Source organism: Chiloscyllium punctatum, chromosome 45 (genome assembly GCF_047496795.1).
Source record: "Chiloscyllium punctatum isolate Juve2018m chromosome 45, sChiPun1.3, whole genome shotgun sequence".
NCBI lineage: Eukaryota > Metazoa > Chordata > Chondrichthyes > Orectolobiformes > Hemiscylliidae > Chiloscyllium > Chiloscyllium punctatum.
Window position 1 is genome coordinate 49,503,631 of NC_092783.1, and position 22,187 is coordinate 49,525,817.

General features: G+C 39.6%; 1 protein-coding gene and 1 long non-coding RNA gene across 10 annotated transcripts in view; one reads left to right on the forward strand and one right to left on the reverse strand.

Moving 5' to 3' along the window:
* Positions 1 to 3,203, reverse strand: part of LOC140467107 (uncharacterized) — a 30,057-nt gene extending 26,854 nt beyond the window's left edge. Inside the window, exons 1-2 of the long non-coding RNA XR_011955347.1 lie at positions 3,099 to 3,203; positions 449 to 589 (exon numbers count right to left, since the gene is read on the reverse strand). This is a non-coding gene — a long non-coding RNA (uncharacterized lncRNA). The remainder of the gene's footprint in view (positions 1 to 448; positions 590 to 3,098) is intronic.
* A 584-nt stretch (positions 3,204 to 3,787) lies between these two features.
* The window catches only part of LOC140467388 (plasma membrane calcium-transporting ATPase 1-like), a 252,286-nt gene continuing 233,886 nt past the window's right edge, over positions 3,788 to 22,187 (forward strand). For 7 of the 9 annotated variants that reach the window (XR_011955441.1, XM_072563707.1, XM_072563713.1 and 4 more), the window contains exon 1: positions 4,622 to 4,687. The gene's annotated coding sequence lies outside the window, so the exon portion shown is untranslated. Of the gene's footprint in view, positions 3,808 to 3,885; positions 3,908 to 4,621; positions 4,688 to 22,187 lie in introns of those variants that run through there. The other 2 variants (XM_072563711.1, XM_072563710.1) reach the window with 2 other exon arrangements.

Here is a 22,187-nt window from a genome sequence, read left to right on the forward strand (position 1 = left end):
ATTAGTACTAAATATGTCAAATGCATCTCTTCAATTAGATTAGCTCTCCTCATCAACAGAACTCCAGCTTTGTCCGCATTGTTTCTTTTACTCGTTTTTACACTAAATTTCCAGAAACATTCCTATTAAGTGTGCTATCTCTTCTCTACAAATTTTTATTTGCAATTTATCTAGGCAGGTTCCTTATTTAGTTTATCCAAATGAGTACCACTTCACAGTTATTGTGTTACCGCTACTGCTTTATTGGTATAATGCCTACTTTTTTTGGTTTTCAATACCTAATTGCTAACAATTCATATCTCTGAATTAGACCTAGCAAAGCTCATACACCGTTCAACCTTTTGTCCAATGTTCTGGGTTGAATCAAAAAAGATAAACTTCTTTGACCACATCATTTTTTTCTATCCTTTTAAGGAAAGTGATAGTTGCTGGCAAAACCAGAATTTACCCTTAATTGCCTTGAAGAATGTGATGGTACCACTGAGTAGTCTGCTGGGCCATTTGAGAGGACAAAAAGAAGTGAGCCACAAGTCTGAAGACTTGGAGTCATATGATGGCCAAACCAAGTTAGGATGACAAATCTCCTTCCCTAAAAATCATTAGAGAAACAACAATCAACGATAGTTGCATGGCACCATTGCAGAAACTAATTTTCAATTGCACATTATTATTATTATTATTATTATTATTATTCATTGATTGAATTCATTACATGAATTTAAATTCCACTAACTACTATGCTGGGGTATGAGCCTATGTTCTCAAATCATTAAACCTCAGCCTCTGGACAATTAGTCTAGTGACATTAGCACCACATTAATGACTTACTGACTCCTTCAATATTTTTATTTTTCTGCAGAGTGTAGAGAGCATGGAAATCAGAAATGGACACGTATCTTAAGACTAATATAATGCTAAATGCAGCTAACAAAGATGTTCCTGTTAAAATGTACACCCAAGTAAAACAGCTAAAATGAGGAATTTTTAATTCTGTGTGGAAAATTCTGTATCATTATGGTATAAACATTTCACAGAATTTGTAAGAACACTCACTATAGGGGCAACAATTCCTCAGTTAGAAATCAAGATAATGGCTTTGGTCAAAAGTATGTATATTTAGATCACCGGTTGAATAAACCATATAAGCCTATAACTGCTGATCAGTGGGAATTTAAAAATAAAGTATTGTCAGGGCATAGGTGAAACTGGCAAGGTTGTACTCATTGGCCAGAGTTACTTTGACAACAGAATGGCTTGGTAGACTACTTCAGAAGGGACTATGAGTCAACCACTTGAGATTATCACATGACAGGCTAAACAGCATTGACAGGATTCCCTTCCTGAAGATAATTAATAAATATATTGAGGTTTTATGACCAACTGGCTACTCTCAGACTAGATGATTATTAGATGTTTTTTCTACTAGATGTTATCACACATTTTTGATCAATTTAGTTGTTTACTTTGATGGGTTTCAAATATTAATGCCACACCTACATACAATTCTATTGAATCAAGAACTCAGATTATTCTACCTATTACTTTATGCTGGTATTTATAGTTTGCATTCATCTTTTCCCACCATAATTACCTCTTCTCCTATTTGTTTCCATTTTTCTCAATCCCCCTATCCTTTATTATGTATGCTAGGAGAAAGTACTGCTGGAGATCAGAGCCGAAAAGTGTGGCGCTGGAAAAGCACAGCTGGTCAGGCAACATCCGAGGAGCAGGAGAGTTGACGTTTCAAGCATGAGCTTTTCATCAGGAATGAGGTAGTAGCCCAAGGGGGGCTGAGAGATATATGCTAGGGCATGGTGAGCAAGAGGGTGATGCTGAATTGGAGGGTTGGATCTGGGATAAGGTGGTGGGGGGGGAGGGGAAATGAGAAAACTGATGAAATCGACATTGATCCCACGTGGTTGGAGGGGCCCAAGGCGGAAGATGAGGTGTTCTTCTTCCAGGCTTTGGGTGGCTAGAGTTTGACGATGGGGGGAGGCCCAGGACTTACATGTTCTTGGCAGAGTGGGAGGGGGAGTTAAAGTGTTCGGCCACAGGGCGGGGAGATTGTTTAGAGCGTATATTTTGGTCACAGGGCTGTGTTTCAGAGGACATGTCTGGGACACGCACTCCTCCACCGCCAAACTTACACTTATGTCCCCTTGTTCTGTAATTGTCAACACATTGAAACAGATTTTCCACATCCACACAATTAAACTTCTTCATAATTTTAAAATTCTCCTATCCAGCTCTTCTCTTTTCCTAAGGTAAGACAATCAAACTTCTGCAACTTTTCCTGACAGCAGCATCCTCTCAATTCTGATTAGTTCGTTGTGATACTTCTCTGCACTTTCTCCAGTTCTTCAACATTGTTTCAATAATGCAAAGAGCAAAATTGTACTTGAGACTCCAAATAGGTCTAGACAAGGTTCTACATAAATTTAACATTGCCTTCCTAATTGTGTATTCTAATCCTTGAGAAATGAATAAATCCTTAACATACCTTCAAAATAACTTTTCACTTGTACTGATTTTATATTATCTTATATCTCTAGACATTATTTTTCGTTACCTTTCCAACCACTAATGTGAAGTTCACTATGCTAAAATACCCTGGATAAGGTGTACTCTATCTCACTAGTCCTCTGATATTTTTCTACTTAAATATTTTGTGTATACAATTGCCACTACCACGTCTCCTATAATTTATATGAAAATTTATCAGGAGGTTCAATCTGGACTTGGTCTCCTACCCTCCTTAAGATTGATTAGTATCTCCTTTTCTTCATTCTTGTATGTTGTACTATTAAGCTCGTCTGCTGTTGCGGATGTTTCTCTCTCTCTCTGAGTGTCCGCTGTAAAAACTGATATGAAGTACCCATTCAGTAATCCTGCGTCTGCCCTGTCTTGCTCATTTCTTAAACGCCTCCCCATTTCGTTTCGAATTCTTATGCTAACTATGAGGTTATAGAATTTTACTGTTGCCTTTCATAGTCGGCATTTTCATTGCTTCTTTTTACTAGATTGTTCTTTTAACCTCTCTGCTGAGATCCCCACAGAATTCGCCTTCTGTCACCCTTCACTGCGCGTATTAAACGCACCTTTACTGATCGGCAAAGCTATATTAAAAAAATGTATTTAGCAGTTGGGGTTGACACTCTGATTTGCAAACCCCCATCATTAGTATGGCTTTGACAACATATTGCTGGCTCTGTGCTAATTTGCTTCTTCCACCGGGGGGAATACATAACATGGTCTAGGCTTCCATTGCTCATTCAACGAGCATTAATAAGAACATTCCACCTGCCAACAGGAGCCTCTAGTATTAAGAATATGGAGGAAGAGGATTGGGGGGTTCTTTTCAAGGTTAAACTTATTGGGACTTCTTTATTTCCCTGCACTCTCCCAGCACAAGTCCATTGATTCCAGCTGGTCTCCGCTGCGCGCGGCCCGACGGGTGTTGTAGTTCTCCGTCCCCAGCCGCCTCGTTGTGCGCATCGGGCGGTCTCCAGCCTGGAAGACTACACCTCCCAGCATCCCCCGGGGCCACACGCGCCTGCGCGATACCTCAACGCTTTTAATCCCATTTTTTTCCCCCTGTCGCTTCAACCCAACTTGCTGGCGGCGAGCGGAACGCCTTCCCGGGAGCGCTCCTCCAGACCGCAATTGGCTGCAGCCCCGCAGAGAGCGACTCATCATTGGCCTGAGCACCTTGTCAATCACCTTGTATTTATATGTCTTTCACCCCCCCCTCCCCAAAAATTACCAATATTACCGTGTGTGTGCAAATCAAGAGGGAGAAAGAACTCGGTGGGTTTGCAATGTTTTCCTCCCCTTCCTTGGAAGGGGGGAGGGAGGGAGGTCCCTTGCGTGCACGGTGACAAAAAAAATGCACGAAATGCATCGAGAGGTAAAGTTGCCCAGCTGCCCAATGAGGGGGAATTAGTGAGGGAGGTTCAGCGAGCAGGTTAGGTTGCGCCGCCTGGCTCACGGTCTCTAAGTTGCAGAGCCCGGAGTGAAGCAGCCGCTCTGCCTCTTGCTGCATCACTTTGGAAAGGAGGGGGTAAGGGGTAGGAGGGTGGGGGGCAAAGGAAGGAAGGAGAGGACAAGGAAAAAAAAAATTGCTGCAAAAAAAAAACAACAATAACAAAAAAAAGGGAAAAGCTTGAACATTCGGTGGATGATTATACCCAGGCTCTCACACCCTTTGTGTTTCCTTTGCAAAAAAAGAGAGAGAAAGGAACACAAATATCTGTGAAGAAGGAGCAACAATTTACCCAGCGAGAATCAGCACCAATACTTTGCTTTTGGACCCTGGAATTGGAGATATATACCTTTTTTAACGTATATGTATTCTCGGACAGCCGGCGGCGTTCATCTCATCCGAATTCTTTAGAAACTATTGAAAGTGTTTTTTTTGTCTCTCTTCCCCCTGTGTGGAGTGTGGGGAAGAGGGGGGCAAGGTGGTCAGAGCTTTTTTTTTGAGGAAAAGACAAGTTTTTGGGGTTTTTTTTTGTTTCTTCGTGCGAATTCCGAAGATGTGCCAGTGAAGAGGATTTTTCTCCCTGTACCTTCCTGAAGCTGGAAGTTGGCTGGCAGGAGGTGGTGGGGGTGGGGGGGTGGCGGGGGGGTGGGGAGGGGGGGGGGGAAGAGCAGAGAGGAGAAAAAAGACACAATCTGGAGGACTCTGGTAAGTGTTGAAGGTGTAGCTGCAGAACTGCTGCATTGAGACGTGAAGCGAAGAAATGATGGTTTTACTGAGCGGGGGGGGGGGGGGGGGAGAGGGAGGTGGAGGAAGAGAGAGATACTGCAAGTCCTCCTTTCTCTGTCCCCCATCTCCATCACTACGACCTCTCAAAAAGAAAAGAAAATCCTGTTGCAATTGGTACCCCCCGCCCCCACTGTGATGTGGGGATCAGGATGTGGAAGCTGCGCCAGTTTAATTGCCCTTCATTGACCTTTCCTTCTCCTTCCACACCCCCCCCCCCCCCCATTCCCCTTTCTTTTAAATGGGAATAATTCGGCTTTCTCATTCACTGCTAAATTTTCACTGAAGGATGAGTCTGGTCAACTGTACGTCCTGAATGTTTAAAAAAGGTTGAGGGGAGGGAGGGGCAGCAGAAGGAATGGTTTTCAGTTTATCTTGACATTCTTTTAAATGAGAGTATGGCCTTTCAAGGATGTTTGCAATATTTTTTTTAATGGAGACGGCAAATTATCTTGTTTTTGGAGGGGGGAAAAGACTCCCTGTAGGTGTTGTTTGCAGCAATTTGATGTACAGCTCACGAAAGCATAAGTTTAAGAGGGGGGGGGGGGAGGAGAGAGAGGAGAGAGAGAGAGGGTAGGATGCCCTTGACTGACTGTTTCTTGCAGTGGCTGGAAAATAATCGATGTAACGGTTTGCAGTCTGTCGAAATCTTGGACTGTTTGTGTCCTTTGCAATACCTTTTAAAGGAAACATTTTAGACGGCAATCATTCTCTGTGAAGGCAGTCTCGGGTTTCCGTGTGTAGATTTCCTGGGAAGGTATATTGAGCGATCTGTCCAGTGATTGGAATGGAAAACTGCGTTGAATTCGAAGTTGCAGTAGAAGGATGCAGTTTAGTTGACGTGAGCTTCATTCGCCGATGGTCAACCCCACATGTGCGAGTTTGCTGTCAGTTTTTTTTTCATAAATTGCTAATCGCCAGAATTTTGGAGCTTTGAAATGTATTCAATCTTTTTTTAAACCAAGCACATTACAGAAAGAGGGCGGTAGAGGAAATAATTGGGGTAGTAACGGGTGGTTTACTCTATACGTTTTTTCCCCACATATCCACTGCCGTGAGGGATCACAGTCAAACAGTAAATCTAACTTATAATTATTGTTTTGTGAATTTAAATAAATGCAGGATTCTGCGTGCCTGCGGCTCTGTGAATTAATCTGCCTCCCGCTCTAATCTTGAATTCAAGAAGGCAATAGGATTTTGAGTCCCAATCCCAGTTATTTGAATGTTTGTTTAATTCTCCGATGACATTTTATTTGAGTGATTTTAACATGTATGTAATGTAAACTCACCCCCTTACCAGTCCCTGCGTTTAAAATGCTACTGCAATCAGTAGCACTTATCATAATGGGGGAAACCATCCAGGTTAAAGATTGGAAGAGTCTTTTCCAAATGAATGTGTTTCTACCTTTTTTTTTTCTTGACTAACTTAGCTACAGCTCGGTAGGAGAGTCTCTGCTATTGCCCAAATCTTCAACAGCAAAAACTAGGAAGAGGAAAGCATTTGTGATCAGAATATACTGCTCAATGCTGTATTCTGACTATTGAAGGGTCTGTAACAGCCTTATACCCAGTGTTCCTGCAATGAAGCAGCTTTTGTAAATTGACTAAAATTGAATACATACAAAGTAATTATTTTGTGAAACTTTATATTGTAAATATATAGCTGCATTGGAGATGTTTCAAAATACATTTGTGCTACAAATGGTAACACTGAAAGATCTTACATTGCCAATCTGGCAATGGTGGATAAAATCTAAAAATTAGTAGAAAGTAACATGACTGTACAAAAGTGGTGTTCCAAAGAATTCTGAACAGAGGTTGTCTGTGCAATAAATTAGCTCCTACCCATATGACATTAAATATTTAATCTTATTTTCACACTGGAAGTAATTAGGAATGTGCACTATTCACTGTTTAGGTGTTAACTGGACAACATCTAGCAGTGTTCTAGTCTAGTTTTAAAATGTTTCTTTTTGCCTTAAAAGAACTGTAATTGTTTCCTGAATTGCTGTATTTAAGCTGTAGCCAATGTAGATGGGTCAAATGTCACAAGACTTGCTAAGTCTCAGACGTTGCTTTAGAGTGCAATATCAGTATATAGTGTTAAATTGTTATGGTTTTATATCTATCTAAACATTGAAGTACTGTACCTTAAATCCATCTGGAAATTTTATTATAGTTTAATTTTAAGATCAATGGACTGCTATAATTGCTATTTTAAAAATATATTTTGGCAGTCCTTTTTTTTCCTGAACTGAATTGCTACTTTTAGAACTAAATCTGAGTGCCTAATGCTCCTTAATTGGCTGGTTTTAAAGTGGAAAATTGACCTCCAAGCATTATTGAAAATGTAGTAATGTAGATTTTAATGTTATCTTTTAAGGATTAGTCTAACTACTATTGGGCGTGAGTTTCTGTGGAAGACAACTGTCAAATTTAAGATTGAAACAAAACTAAATTTACTTTACAGTATAATGAAGTGATCCTATCCCTCACTTCCAACAACAAGAAATAAAATCTCCAATAGCAAGGACTAAACAGGCATTGTTTTGTTTATGCTTGAAAGAGGGAAAAGACACTGTTCAGTGATTTGCATTAAATCTACATACAATGCTTGATTGAAAACAAACTACAGGATTCTGTATTCTTCTGTCCCTCACCTACGATTGCGTGCCCCCCCCCCCAAAAAAGAAACAAAGAAAAGCTGCACGCACCCCGATACTTACCAATGTGGCATTCCACTGTTGTCTTGACAAAGATGGATAGATGCCCTGTTCTAAGTAATCTTTGAAATTCTTTTCAACCACCATTTGGAAAATTACCTTTGTGTAGGATGCTCCCTTGGTATTCCAGCCGAGATTAAGAATTTGGCATGTGGGGAGTCGTGCCTGAGATATTGCATTCTGACATTTTGTGATGAAATGCATTCGTACTGGAGCGGTAGTTTGTACTGTTATTGAGAAATATAACTTTGTAGGTTATATGTAATCCTAAATAGGTGATCTGATGATCTAATTAACCTTTTTTAAAACCAGCGAGGCTGATGCTTTCAGCTTGGATTTAGTCTAAAATTGTATTATTTGCAGAACTGGGGTGAATTCTTTAGTTCAATCACTGGACAATGTCACCACTTTTCTTCCCCACTATAAACAATTTAAAATGTTTAAATGATTTTGGTTGTATTTTTAGTTCTGTGTAGACAAAGATATTTAATTTAAGCTATGGTCTTTGATATGAAAATTGAGATTGAATCATCACTTAACATGAATGATTTCATGAAGACCGTTCAGTTTTCTTTTGGTGTTCTGAACCTTCTCCGTATACTTGGTTCTTTGCTAGTGTTTTGCTTTTCCTTTTTAGCTGACAAGTGAGGGGCAGTGTGGAGACCACGCTGAGGTGCATAATTTTTAAAAAAAAACCTCTGGTTCTTTCCCTGTCACAAGAAGATAATGTCTTGTGTTGATCATGAACGAAGCCTTAATTGAAGCTGTCTTGACATTGAATGGTTCTGTGCTCTTAGCTGTCTACTGCTTTTAGCTTTTTTTTAAAGCTAACAACTTTAGAAAGAGAGGGGCAATTCCTTCGTTTAAGTTGCAGTTTACTGCAACAATAAAAGCATTTTGTCGGCTCATTCCTTTCTTAACTTGGATTTTGGGGGACTGCATCTTAGAAACTAATAATTTCATAGTGTTGAATGTAACTATATTTAGCACGCAGTCTGAGGCAGGATCAACAAATAATATAGTATGACTCTTTTTCTCCCTGACCCCAGTCTCTACATCACTCTACTGTACTCACTGCTCAGCAAAACTTTTTTTCACAATTTAGGCAGTTGTTAAAATACATAAATGGTATTTAAGTTGAGTGGCTGTGGCTTGTACTATTTGCAGAAGTACCTTTACAAAATATTCTTCTATATTTCAATCTCTAGAAACGTAGAATAAACAAGGTTAATGATGTAACACTTTACATGATGTCTGCGCATTCTTTGTCACATTTGAAAATACATATGCCATTCATAGGTTTTTTTTAATGTGGTTTCTCTAAGGGGTGGTTATGTTAATTGCTTTTGGGGTCTTTATTTCTTGTATTACAGTATATAAATTGCTTTGCTTTACACTAGTATTTGATTTTTGAATTGCAGTAGTATGGATTGGTTCTTAGATTGATTGATTAAATTTTGCTCAATATAGTTTGAATTTCATCTCCTTGGTTAATATCCTGCTGCTTGCTTAATCTGTTGTTTTATCGATAAGTGCTGAAAATGGGACAAAAGCTCTCTTTAGCAAATTCTTGCAAAGAGTAAAATTGAACCCAGTGTCAAATTGCTTCGTTATCAATTTAAATCTGTTTCAGTAAGATTTGTGTGCATGATTGGGGTTGGGATGGAGAGAAATCACTGTGTCTCTGTGCCAGTCGTGCTCCAGCTGCAGAGGTGGATAGTCCATCTCCTGTCAGTAGCTGTTATTGGAAGTTTGAGTGATCCAAAATGATTCACAGATCAGCTTTTTTCCTCTTGACTTATACTCCTTAACAAAATTGACTCTTGACATGGAATAAGATTCAGAAACCAGAAGTTAAGCATGTTTTTACTTAATTGCTTTGATGATCTTGGGATATTCCAAAGCATTTTCCAGCCAAAAAAAATTCTGCAATATATTTGTTGCGATGTGGAAAACGTGGTAACCAAGTTCCTTGCAGCAAGTTCCCACAAATAACCGTGGTGTTATAAGAGGCATATATATTAGCCCGAATATCTGGAAAAGACCAGCATTGTTTGGAATAGTGTCATGGAAATATTTACATGAGGAAGGGTGCATCACCCTTGGTTGAAAACCTCATCAGAAGATGGCACCTTGGGAATATGATCCTTCCTCAATACTGTAGTGCCAACTCAATTACATAAATCTTGAGTGGGTCAGAAACCTCTCGTCTTTTGTCTGAGGCAAAAAAGTAGCATTGCAGAATGAAGGGGGAAGGGCAGCTACCTGAAATCAGTCTGTCGCAACAACCCTGCTGTGGGCAGATGTTACTTGACTTCTGCAGTGCTTCTCAATTTGTTAACTAGGGACACACACAATTGCTAAATCACTTTCTTTTCTTTTTATAAAAAAAAGTCTCTCTGCAATGTATCTGGGGGAGATAAAGAACTTGTTGGTTGTAATATTGAAAGCTGCAAAATGCTTCAGTTTGAGTTTCTCCTGGACGTAACTGGAACCATTTCAAGGCTTTTCATTTCTGCTACGCATTGAATTCAACATTCTCAGAATTTAAAAAAAAGCAGTAATATGCTTTTAAAAGCAGCACTTGAGAGATGCAGCATGCCTCATGAGAAAATCATTTGCTGTCACAATAGTGATGTCAACACTTGAATAGTAATATGATTCCATAATTGGCAAATAATAGGGCGAAATTAAACCAACACTGCGTCCATTCCTGATCTTGACTGCTTATCATGATTTAGTTTGAGATTTACCAAAAGCAACCGTATGTTTAACAGCGAATTTCTGCAGAATACTTCATTTAAGTGAACAGAATTCCAGATTTGATTAATGATGAACCATCCAACCAGGGATGGTATATTTCCCCAATGGCAGATTTTGGCTCTGAGTGACTCATCTTGTTTAGATTTTTTAATGTTTTGACTGATGTTAAGAGGGTAAAAGAAGTGTGCCTTACCAAACGCAAAGTTAAATTTGAGTGTGCAGAAGAAAATTTTGTGTGTTGCCTCAAGTTTGGGTGTTAACTTGCGCATTATTATTCACTGAATGTAACAGTGCAGGCAGTCATTAAAGTATGATCCATTTGCAAAACATTCTACATAATGGCATTGCCTCTTAATGAAATTTGGGTTTTTATGGAGCAATTACAACTCCAGTGACTTATTTTGTTTGATCTGCTTTGCAAGCTGAGTTTGGCTCTGAGTTTAGAATTATTATGAGTGTGCACATTTGACATTTAGTCATCTTATAATTCAACTTCAGAGTTTGGTATTGACTGGTGTTGCACTTGGCCAGTTTACAGCAAATCACATTAACAAAGCTGTCGGCAACAAATGCAATGCTGCAAACAAAATGCTTGACTCCGTGTTGGGGTTTAGAAATGGAGATATGATCTCTTTTAACTTTTGCTTATCTAACCTTTTTAAAAGCATGGATGTTTGCTGCAGTGTATAGGGCATTACTGAGACTGTGGAGAACAGTACAGTGTATAGATTTGGTCTCCTAACTTGAAGACAGACTGACTGACATTGGAGAAGATTTAGACAAGATTCCTTCAGTTGTATCCAGGTTGTGAAGAAAAGGCCAATTTGCTGTGTTTTTTTAAATTAGAAGACTAGGTGGCCTTTGTGAAAATATGCTTCTGAGGAGGCTTGACAAGTTGATGCATTTTAGTAAAGTTAAAAACCATAGCACACCAGGTTATAGACCAACAGGTTTATTTGGAAATACAAGCTTTCAGAGCACTGCATCTTTGTCAGGTGATTTTTAACTTTGTCCACCCCAGTCTGACACTAGCAGCTCCACATCATGGCTTTTTAATAAAAACAGTTTCCCCTTTCTGATGTTGATGGTGGAAGTGATAAGAAATCTAGAGCTTGGGGCACTTTCAGAATAAGTATATGTAGCTCTGTGCTAGAGACCTGGGTTCAATTCCATCCTTGGTGACTTCTCTATGTGCTTTGTAGGTTTCCCCCTGTGTCTGTGTGGACTTCCTCCAGGAGCTCCAGTTTCCTCCCACAGTTCAAAGATGTGCAGGTTAAGTGGGATTACCTGTGCTAAATTGGTCATGGTGTCCAGGGATGTGTAGCCTAGGTAGAATTAGCCATGGGAAATGCAGGGTTATGGTGTGATGGGGTGAATCTGGGTGATGCACTTTGGATGGTCGGTATGGCCTTTGGGTCCAGTGGCCTGCTTCCACACTGTCGCGATTCTGTGAATTTAAGTTGGCTGATGAGGGATTTCTTCTGCGGGTTAAATATTAATATTTGGATTTATCTACCCCAGATATGGAGTCTTTCAATATATTCAATATTCAAAGTGCATGCAGTCTTTGAATATATTCAATGTTCATCTCAACAAAATTTTGATTGACGTGAGTTGAGGGTAATGGGTTGGGGAGCAGGCAGGAATTAGGGCCACAATCAAAGGAACTCCGCACTTATTGAATGTTGGAACAGACTTAAGGGGCCATAGGATTTATTCTAGCTCCTGTTTCTTGTGTTCATTGGTCATTTGTCACATTGCTGTTTGTGGGAGTTTGTGTGTGTGTGTGTGTATATTGGCAGCTGTGTTTTCTGCATTCCAATAATGATTGTACTTCAAAACTACTTCATTGCTTGTAAAGTGCTGAGAGATGTCTGGCAGTCATTTTTTTTTAAAATTACTTTTGGGCACAAATGTCCACAAGACAACCAAAGTTGGAGTTCAGACATAGGTCTGTTTGGCCGATCAGAAAGTTTAATGTACCTGCCTTTTATTTTAAAATGTGCAATCATCATTCTACTAAAAAGAAGCTCCAATTTTTTTTTTAAACAGCAAGTTCAGAGATTCCTGTTCTGGTTACAGGGTAGAATGGTTTTGTATTTTTGAAAAAGTTGATTGGTAATGATTGGCTATTTTACTTTCCTGAAGGGATTTCAAATAATTACCTTGCTTGTACATTTTCTTTCAAACAAGAATCTCAGAATGCGCTAGGCTAATAATGGTTATTTGGCAACAAGAGAATATCTACTGGATGTTCGGTCTTGTGTTGCCTATATTATGAATGGTTTAGATTCTGTCTTATGTTTGTCTGTATTATGAATGGGTTAGATTCCCTTCACTCCAAATGAAAGCATGGTTTATGGCCTGATGGTGCAGGGTTCATGAATGAATTGTGATGCACTGTAATCCCTATGCAGGTGTTGATTCTTTTGCAGAGGCCAGTTTCCCACACTGCAGACAGCAAATGCTGAAGGTGAGTTGTCTGAACCATTTGCATCACATTATGGTACAGGGTGGCATTTCCATAGGTTTCCTGAACAACCTCCCAAGTAGGGCAGTGTAAGACTTTTTTGATTATATTGCGATATAAACCAATATATACAGTCATGATCACTTTAATTTCTAATCTGTGTACACAGATTAGAATGGTGGTTAGGAGCCTGCTGTCACATGGTTATCTCTTCTCTTTTTGGGGTACAAATCTTAGCAAAATAACAATGGAAAATTTCTTGAACTTACTGAAGGAGGAAATATCATTCATAGATTCATAGAGATGTACGGCAGAGAAACAGACCCTTTGGTCCAACTTGTCCATGCAGACCAGATATTCTAAATTAATGTAGTCCCATTTGCCAGCACTTGGCCAATATCACTCTGAACCCTTCCTATTCATATACCCATCCAGATACCTTTTCACTGCTGTAATTGCACCACCCTCCCCCACTTCCTCTGACAGCTCATTCCATACACACGCCACCCTTTTAGTGTGGGGGAAAAAGTTGCCCCTTTGGTCTGTTTTTAAATCTTTCTCCTCTGAACCAAAACCGATGTCCTGTAGTTCTAGACACTCCCACTCCAGGGAAAAGACCTTGCCTATTTGCCTTATCCAGGCCCCTCATGATTTTATAAACTTCGAAAGGTCACCACATCAAACTGCTCAATTAGACCACCTCCATCCAAGACCCCAAAGTATCCCTCTACTTCCTGCACCTCCAAATACCTCATCTATTGTTCATTGCTCTCTATATGATCTCCTGTACGTTGGGGTGACAGGACGCCAACTTGCAGAATGTTTCAGAGAGCATCTCTGGGATGCATGTACCAAACAACCCCACCATCCTGTGACCAACCACGTCAACTCTCCTTGGATGTTGCCTGAACATCTGCTTTTCCAGTGCTTCACCTTTTTTTTGACTCAATTAGATTCCAGTTTATAAATCGCTACCAAGTATCTATTCTTCTATAGCCAACCCTCAATTTGCTTCCTGTCTGTAACTCAGTTCTGGGAATTTATTGTTCAGTCTCTTAAACTACCCTGAACCCATCTGTTAGATACTAGTCTGTAAAGCACTCCCAGATATTTGTACCAAATATAAACCACCCTGAACCCCTCAATTATATTCCAGTCTGTAACTCCCTCTGGGGTATCTATTGTTGTATACATAAACCACCCCAAACCCCTTGATTAGATTCTAGTCTGTAATTCTCGCCCAGATATGAATGCCCTGAAATCTTTGTATAGGTTCCAGTCTGTAACTCTCACTCCCAAGGGGTAAGTTATTCTGGGTATAAACCATACCAAACCCCCCAATTAGATTCCAGTCTATAACTCAATCATGGGTATCTGATGTTCTGTATATAAACCACCCCAAACACTTTCGATTAGATTTCTATCTGAAACTCACTCCCAGGGAATCTGTTGTTCTGTATCTAAACCATCCTGACCCCCTTGATTAGATTCTAGTCTGTAACTCGCATCCAGGTAACTGCTATTCATGGTGTGAACTATTCTGAAATCTTCAAAAAAGTTTCCAGTCTGCAACTCACTCAGGAGTATGTTCTGTCTGTAAACCATTTCAAACCCCTCCATTAGATTGCAGTCTGTATCTTGTTCACTGGTATCTCTGTTCTGTACGTAAACACCCCAAACCCCTCCTTTAGACTCCAATCTGTAATTCCCTCCCAGCTGTGTCTTATTCTATATACCAACTACCCCAAGATCCTCTTTTAGAAATAAAGGTGCAGAAATAAGGCCTCATAGTGACCATTAATCGACCTCAATGTCTATGGGCAGGCAGGCTTTCTGACATCTTCCTCACTCACCATAATATGGTCCACCCATATCATTTCTTTTGAGCCCTCCCATGCGTCAGTTATGTCAGTGCAAGGCTGTGAAGTTTAACTCAGGTCCTCAATGATATGAATGGTCAGGTTTTAATATGAAGAAGAATAAGGAAAATTGGGTGGAATTCTGGCACTGACCCTTTCCTCAAGGTCAAGACTGGGTTTTCGCACACAGTACATTCTTTAAAGCATGTGAACTAGCTCCATGAAGCCGGCATCCTGTCACCAACTTACCCTTTATTTACACATGTTTAGTACATGGACTCTGACCAACTGGTTCAATGCTACTTCTACAGTGAGGAGAATCCCTGACACTTCTATTTACATGTCAACCAGGCGTCCCTGATTGAACCAAGTTAAAAGCTCCAAACAAGGAACTCTTACTCAATGATTTATGTCTGGTCAACTTTATTCCAATCACTACATCTTTCCACCTCCCAAATCCAAGGATGTAGGCATGTCCTTTTGCTTGTAGCTTCTCCAAGTCATCCCAAGTCTGGTTCCTCCAACTCTTGCATTGGTCTCTGGGCCCTCATTGGCCTTCTATGTCATGCTGACATTTTAGCCCACTTTAAGATCAAACTATTCATTTACCATTCCATCTATTTTTTTTATACTCCTTTATTGCTGGATCCTACAGAGTTTACATTGTCAAACAATTTGTGCTTGGAACACTTCATGAAACCGGTGACTGCATTTGACAGACAATGTGATGTAGGCACAGAACAACCACCTTGCACTCGGCACAATTTCATTTTGGGTAAGATAGGAATAATCAATAAACCTGTTTGTGGTAGCTAAGGGAAGAATGTTAGTCACAGGAGGAGTGTCTCTGTCCTAATCTAAAGTACAGACAAAGGATCTTGCTTGCATAGTTTGAACAGCTAAACTGGACCTCCAGTTAATGTCTTATCAAAGCAGCCATATTGTAGATAATGCAAGATTATTTTAAAATTTCACAATGGCACATAATCTGAAGGTAGATATCTGCTGTTTTGATGAAACTGAGGCACTGTCTGCTCCCTCAGGTACGCATTGCATTATTTTGAAGAAAAGCAGAAGACTTTTCCCTGGAGTCCTTGTCAGAATTTACCCTTTAATAAAATCATTTTAAAAGTCAGATTATCTTGTCATCGTCACACTGCTGTTTGTACAATCTTACTGTGCACAGATTGGTTGCCATGCTTGCTGAATTACAATAACGTAACTTCAAGCTGGTTGGTTGTGAAGTGCTTTGGGATGACAGGAGATTGTGAAAGGCTCAATTTGTTTGAATGGCAGAAAGACAGCATCACGAGTACTGACCAGGAGTCAGTTTGTTTTTTGGTATGACCCTTTTACACCCAAGCTAATATCAGATCAGAGGCTGTTGCACATCGCTGCTCAAATTTCAACTGTTTGTCCATCACGATCAAGACCACCTCCATCTTTGTGTGGCTTCAGTTGATTAAAGAGCTATTGATAGTGCCTGTCTAAATGATTTTTAAAAATATAAATATTTTTTGTTGTAAAATAAATTGCCTGCCAAAAACAAAATGTGGACTCTTTTTTTTTTTCCCATTTTTTTTTCTGAATAGGATCTTGGACATGCTGGTATTGAACATTTCAAAGTCATATCTTTGGAACATTCAGAGCAGCAGTTGTTTAGGAGAATGCTCTCTGTTTTGTGAAAGGCTATTTTAATCCTTTTAATGCGCATTAAATGCAATATGTTTATATGGAGCCATATCATGCTTGGTTTCACAGTTTGATTCCCTCTCATCTGTATCCCAATTTTGTTAAAGCATATCCAATTTTATGGGTTTGGAAATGAATTGCAAATTGGTCAATGCTAGTTTAATTTTTTTTGTACTGCTACTTTTAATCAAAGGAGAAAGTGAATGAACTGCCAAACTAGATTTCTTTTTGTTTCATATTCTTAGTTCATAACAAGTCTCAGTAGGTGGTGTATGTACACCTACTTAATATCATTTTAAGATAATGTTTGGGGTACCAGAATCTGTCTGTCATCTAGCTTGGCTGATGTTTCCAAGTTTTAATTATTGAATTGTAAATTGAACGTTAGAATTCTGTAGAGTGAGTAATGCTGCTGTAATTTAATTAGTGGATTCTGATGACACCACAGAGTTGAAGTGGCTGATGGTCTGTATTTGAATTAAAGAATCATCATTGGCACGAGGGGTAGTCAACAGAACTGTCTTAACATTTTAAAATGGACCAAAAATGTTTGTTGTTCTGAAAGGAAAGCATTGATGTCAAAAGTTGGGTTGAAATAATTTCATAAAATCCCTACATCTTAGAAGCAAGCCACTCAGCTCATCGTGTCCACACTGACCCTTCTGAAGAATATCCCACCAAGATTTACCCCTACCCTATCACCCTGCATTTCCCATGGCTAATGTACCTAGCCTGTACACGCCTGAACACTGGGCAATTTAGCAAGACTAATCCAGCTAACCTGCACATCTTTGGACTGTGGGAGGAAACCGGAGCACCCGGAGGAAATCTGCAGACTGTGTGGAGTTTGTACATTCTCCCAGTCACCCAAGGCTTGATTCAAACTCTAGTTCCTGGCAATGAGAGGCAGCAGTGTTAACCACTGAAAAATCATGCCACCCGCTGTTCTGACTGTTTGATATTGTATTGCTGCAAAGTTATACCATTCATGTTTTGCAGATTATTATGAAATGTCCTTTTTGAAGCAAATTGTAGGATTAACAAATCATAAAATATATGTGCACATTCTTGAAACACAAGGTGAAGAATCTTTGGTATTTATGTACAAATTCCTATCCATCATATCGCATTCGTAGGACAGCTTTCTAATAGCCATTCAAGCAACCATTCTGGAATTCCTCACCAATGGAACCTTATTTGCACAAGTTTAATTGTGGCCATAAACTTCACCTTTACAGTAATACATTGAACATTTATTATATTGGTGTCCGTCCCTGTAAAACAAAATTTCACCTTGTGTGTGTAAAGAGAGAGAAACCAATCTGAATTAAGTCACTTTTGTAGCATGCAAGCTGATGGCCTAACATCGATAAGACTCGGTGTAATTTTAAAGTGATATCACAGTGGAAGCTTTAGTTGTCAAGATCTATTTTAACTGAGCAGTATTTTCTATGTATTTCAAAAGTTCTAACATAAATTCAGTTATTGAAAAAGGGAAGGTATAAATTATCTGAATTGTATGCTGTAATTGAGCACTCTTGTTTCAAGAGGTTATGCCAGGTTGGTAGTTAAGCATTTCTAAACTAAGTATCTCTATGCGATAGTGATGTCATCTTCTCTGGATCCTCTGCCTAAAAGATCCGTTGGTTTGGCATGGTCACTCTCAGAACCTGCAGTTCCTATTGCCATTTGTGTGAGCAATGTCATACCTATAGCCTTTCTTTGTTCATTTTGGGTGTTGCACGTTTTGATCTGGAAAGTCTATGAAAATTGCTGAGTCACATTTCAGTGCTTGCCTCCATATGGATATATCAGCCGCAGTGCTTTCCTAAAAGTGGTCTGTAATGCAAATGTTTATAAGGCTTGAGTATTGTTTGTGCTCGTAGCTTTGATGTTTACCCTTGAGAGAGATCTCCATAGAAAGTTTGCTTGGACATTCTGGAGTCATTCATGAGGGAGTTAGTGGTATGGTAGTAATGTTGGACTGGTAATCCAGAACCCCAGGCTAAATAAAGACCTGTGAATATGGGTTTGATTCCACCACAGCAGATGATGAAATGTCAATTCAATAAAAAAATCAGTTTTAAAAAGCTAGCCTAATGCTGACCATGTAACTGCTATCATGGAGTAACTTATCTGGCATACTCATGCCCTTTGGTTAGAAGATTTCCTTCCCAATGTTACTCTGGATCTCCAGCAATGTAGTTGACTATTAATTGTTATCAGTAATAAATACTGGGCCTTACAGGCCATGGCCACATCCCATTAATTTTTTTTAAGAAAAAACATTGTCATCCGTATGATCTCCATACTGTTCAACAATTCTGCACATTGAAGGACCCCCTTGTTTGATGTGTGATTTGTTTTAAATATTTTTGTCTTGTTAAAAAATTCATATGGTGAAAGTATTGTAGAGCTTTGAGGTGCACCCAGTGTTTAGTGCCATACAGCACACTAGAATGAGCAGTAGTCTGGTGAGTTTAATTTTCATCATCGGCTTAATGCTGTTGTGCTCCCAGGCATGGTCATGAAGTTTGCCATCAGTAGAACTTGTGTTCTGGATGCAAATACTAATGTTTCCATCACCAGTGACATGTTTCGAGGATTCACTGCCAAATATGAACATTTTGGGTGTCTCATCTCTGAACTAAGTGCTGGCAATGCCTTGGGGCATCTGTAGACCGGCTTTAACAATGTTGCAACTTCCTTGTGCAGTTCCTGCTTGTTGCATGGCAATGTTCATCAGAGTTCAACTTGAAAGCTAAATGGAAAACTTACTTTTTGAAATGTCGATCTTCTTTTTCTTAAAAAAAAAAATTACTACTTTTATATATTCTGCTAATGGTATTCTGGTTGTAACAGTTCTGTTGTGGTCTAAATTTAGATCTGTAAATGGTCATTAATTTTAAACTAGCTTTATATTTTGTGAAACTCCTGGCTTTATTTTGCAATCATTTTAGTTTGTCTTTAACTTTTAACCAATTGCATTTCCCTTCATCTGAGGAGTAAGCCTGGTGTCTGGCTTTGGCGATCAATGTTGTAGACTGAGGGGTGAAGAATTGAGACTGAGGTGATGGCTTTTTTTTTAAAAAAATGTGATCGTCGCTCTCTCTTTGCCCCATCCACTTTTTAAAAAATTTCTGAGAATTACATGTCCTGTGACTACTGACCTTGCAGTTGTCTCATTTTGTGAATCCATATGCTGCCCTTTTTAGGTGCCCAGAATAGTGTGTGTGTGTGTGTGTGTGTGTGTGCGCTTATTTGATGGTAGCAATTAAACCACACGTCTAACTTTCCACTAAGGGTTCACATTTAAAAGTGGCGATATTACTAAGGCAACCTAATAATGAAGCGTCAATGAGATTACATTGTTGTAGCATTTATAATCCAGGCATCTGTTTGATTTTAAAGTAACTCCTTATGGGGATGGAGTTGTAAACTGTATTTCATTCTCCAAGATTCTACTGACTTGTTTAATGGTGTCAGAGCCCCTTGACTGCTATCCATTTTATTTTAATAAGTTTTGACACACTATGAAGTCCCAATTTAAACAATTTCTGCTGTCTTTAGGACTTTTCCTATTGTGATGTGCCTTAGGGGCAGTTTTCCTTTTAAGAGACATGGTCATGATATTAATGTAAGGGTGACACACTCCATCTTAATTCAAAACACCTGAAGCATGACTTGCTGTTTGAAAGCATGTTGCTCTTGAACCTCTGTCTAATGTAGCCCAGAAGCGTGGGTGCCTATGAATGTAATATTTGCAGACATTCCTGTAACACACATTTTGGTCTCTTCAATGCTCAGTTTTCCATGTCAATTTTATTCTTTCACTGGATGAGTCAATGGCTAGGGCAACATTTTATAGCCCATCCCTAATTGTCCAGAGGGCCATGAAGAGGCAACCACGTTGCTGTCGGTCTGAAGTCCTATGTAGGCTAGACCAGGTGAGGATGGCAGTTTCCTTCCCTAAAGGCCATTAATGAACTGGATGGCTTTTTTTTTCCTGACAAATGACCAGTTTCATGGTCATCATTAGACTCTTAAAGATTTTTATTGAATTAAAATTCCACCATTTGCTGTGGTAGGATTTGAACCCAGGTCCCCAGAATTTTACCTGAGTCTCTGCATTCACAGTCCAGCGATAATACCACTCATCTATAGCCCCGCCATTTTCTTACATCACTGGGGATAATGTGAACATTGCTGCATCAGGTAAAATACCCTGCTTTTTGGGGGGGGAGCAGGAATCCACATTGCTTTTCTAAAAAGTTGAGCTGTTGGATTCTTGTTGTACATGGCATTACAGCTGTTGAGTTGAATTGCTTTGGGATTGAGTGACACTGGACGTTAACCTTGTGCACTACCTGATTTCATGGAAATGCAGCCTTGTTGCAGTGGAAGAGGAGACAGTTCAGCCTATTCTGTCTTTACCATGTCATTCTTGGTCCTTTCCACATAAACCTGCACATTATTCTTTTCAGATAAGAATGTAAATCCCTCTTGAGTGCATCAGTTAAATCTGTCTGAATCACACTCTGTCTCTGGGAGTGGTTTTTAGATATTTAACTACTAGCCATGTGAACAAGTAATTTTCTCAGGAGTCCTTTGCTGCTTTTGTTAGTTACTTGAATGGGCATAGATTTCAATATTCTTCCTTTTTGTGAATGGGAACAATTTATCACTGTGTGCTCTTTCTGGTCGTCTCAAATTTGAATACCTCTATCAGATGTAACTGAACTTGACACTCCACTTAAACACAGTAACTAAAAGAGTGGCTCAGAGGCTAGGGATACTGCAGCAAGTAATTCCTCTCCTGACTCCCCAAAGCTTGTCTACCATCTACAAGGCACAAGTCAGGACTGTGATAGAATAATCCCCCATTTGCCTGGATGAGTACAGTCCTAATAATACTCAAGAAGCCTGACACCATCCAGTACAAAGCAGCCCACATGATTGACACTGCATCGACAAACCTTCACTCCCTCTGCCACCACTCAGTCACAGCAGTGCATACTATCTACAAGATGCACTTCAAAAATTCACTAAAGATCCTCAGACAACATCTTCCAAACCCATGACCACTTCCATCTAGAAGGACAAGGACAGCAGATATATGGGAACACCACCCACTGCAAGTTCCCCTCCAAGCCCCTCACCATCGTGACTTGGAAATATCTTGCTCTTCCTTGAATGTCATTCGGTCAAAATCCTGGAATTCCCTTCCTAATGGCACCATGGACCAACCACAACAGGTGGACTGCAGCGGTTCAAGAAGGCAGCTACCCGCCGCCACCACCTCAAGGGCAACTAGGGACACACAATAAATGCTGGCCCAGCCAATGATGCCCACATCCCATATACGAAAAAACCTCTTCAAAGCCACCATTCCTGCAAGGAAATCAGTATGCACCTCTCCAACCAAGCTTCATAGTTGCAATTTCCACACACCTTCACTCATTTAGATATCTACTCCCACTGCCTTCATTGCTTGGAGTACAGTCAGCCTGTCCAATACTGCCCCTTTATCAGTTTTAAATCCTTGTACTGTATGAATTACTTTCTATTTCATGATGGCCTAGCTGCCATATTCCTCAATAAACACCAATATGAAGTATGAATAATAACTTGGCTGTGTCCTCTGCCTCCCTGGGTAAACTCACTCTTTCTTCCTTAATCAGCCTTTTTATGTGCAATAGATGTTGCAGTTCCCATTTTTATTTTAGTCTTTTTTTTTATACCCTCTCTTTGTTACTCTTTATTTGCTTTTTCCACTTCCCCTCTGAACCTTTTGTAATCAACCTAGTTCTTGGTTTTTTTTATTATCTAACAAGTGTCATAAACATACTTATTCTTTAATTTTTCTCTCATGATCCAGGGTGTTCTGAATTGATTTGCCCTACCTTTCAAATTTG